The sequence below is a fragment of the Aplysia californica genome, unplaced genomic scaffold (assembly GCF_000002075.1).
Source record: "Aplysia californica isolate F4 #8 unplaced genomic scaffold, AplCal3.0 scaffold00315, whole genome shotgun sequence".
Classification (NCBI taxonomy): Eukaryota; Metazoa; Mollusca; class Gastropoda; order Aplysiida; family Aplysiidae; genus Aplysia; species Aplysia californica.
This window is the reverse complement of record NW_004797585.1, coordinates 696,877-698,552: the sequence shown is the minus strand read 5'-3', so window position 1 is coordinate 698,552 and position 1,676 is coordinate 696,877. Positions and strand designations below refer to the sequence as shown.

Sequence of the window (1,676 nt, the reverse complement as noted above, 5' to 3'; positions counted from 1 at the left end):
TTGTGTGTGTGTGTGTGTCTGTATTTTTGGCAGATGTATCAGTTTGCGTGTATGTGTGTATATTAGTGTGTTGTAGACAGATTTGTCAGTTTGTTAGTATGTTAGAGTGTCTTTGACTAATATTTCATTTTGTTTGTCTATTAATGGGTCGTTAACACTTAATGTGTCAGCCTGCGTGAGCATTTCCTCGTTGTTGCCAGATGTGTCAGTATTTGGGGGTAGGGTGTTGTTGAAAAATGTGTTAGTTTGTGTATACATGTATATTAGTATGTCTTTGGCAGATGTGTCAGTTTTTGTAGTAGGGTGTTGGTAGATGTGACAACATGCAACTCGTAAACACTATTGAGTGTCGTAACATGAAACAGGCTACATACATCTTTGACGTAGAAAAAACACTAAACCTGGCGAGGCTAATAAAAGACAGACACCGGACTACAGAGGCGACACTATAAGTGCAAATATTTGAAAGTTTGACTCTTGGACATTAAGTACATGTCCCTGCCCTCAACTTTACAATCTAAAGGGACATACCTGGACCAAAGGAAGAAATACTTAACCTTTTTTCTTTGATCAAACTATGTCCCTTTAGACTGTAACTTATCTAGGAGGTCCCGTGCGCAAGTTGCCCTCGTTAAAGATCCCTTTGTGGACTAAAATCGATAAGAGTAGGCTTCGGCCGCCACCGGGGCAAAATTCAAAATTTTCTACGAACTGAAATTAATGTTTAATGTGTCCCGCGCGCTCATATGACCTTATGCCGTAAAACACTTACTAAAAAAAAAAAAAGACTATAACTTTGGAGGCAGAGACCTGTAGTTGAAGTCCAAGTTCGCGCACTCTGGCGTCATTGAGCTCCACTACGGTGCAAACCATTTCACTCAGTGGGGAGCCAAACAAAGGGCAAGATGGGAAGGGTCTCATTCGCTCTCAACTACAGCGAAATTGGTATTTTGCCCTTATTTGAGCCCCCATCGGGTCCAGGCATCGCATCGAAGATTTTACAGAGAGCAAAGTGTGGGGGCCACGACAGGGCACGGTCTAGAATATTATTCTACTCAATTACAAACAAAATTCAGACCGCCAGAAATTCACGGATTTCGTATTGCGATAAGAGTACTGGGAATCTCTGGTGGGGCAGAAGATATTCGGAGACGCAGGTACTATTCGGAGACGCACTCCCGCTCCCAGATGCACGGCTTTGACAGGGGGGGGGGGGGGGGTCAAACTGCGTATTGTTTGCTGCAAATCACACATATAGCAACTAAAACTGTTGCAAATCAATTATTTTCAAGAAAATTTCAAAACTAATTGCAAAATATCAAATTATGGGTTAAAACAGAGGAGCATGCCCCCATGTAACCCCCAGATTGTTTTACTTGGTCTGGAGGCACAAGCAGTTTGATTGGTCTATCTACGTCGGAGACGTCTCCTAATAGATACTGCGCCCATTGTGGCAGGGATCCCACGCAATTGCGTCCATAGACTTGTATTCATAGATCGCGTACTGACATGGCCGTTACATTTCGTTTATTTATAAGGATCTTGCAACAAAGCGCGCGCACCATGGGCCGCTACGTTCCTTCCAAATGAAGGCCAAAACAACAGTCTCGCTACCCTCGCGCACACACGGCACCTCCCCCTCCACCTCCCCTTTCTTTGTCACCCCCCCTCCCCCA

At 44.2% G+C, this 1,676-nt stretch overlaps 1 protein-coding gene across 1 annotated transcript in view; it reads left to right on the top strand.

The window, feature by feature from the left end:
* LOC106012286 (cysteine-rich venom protein) overlaps window positions 1-1,676 on the top strand; it is a 13,896-nt gene that overhangs the window by 10,299 nt on the left and 1,921 nt on the right. The gene's annotated exons all lie outside the window — the stretch shown is intronic.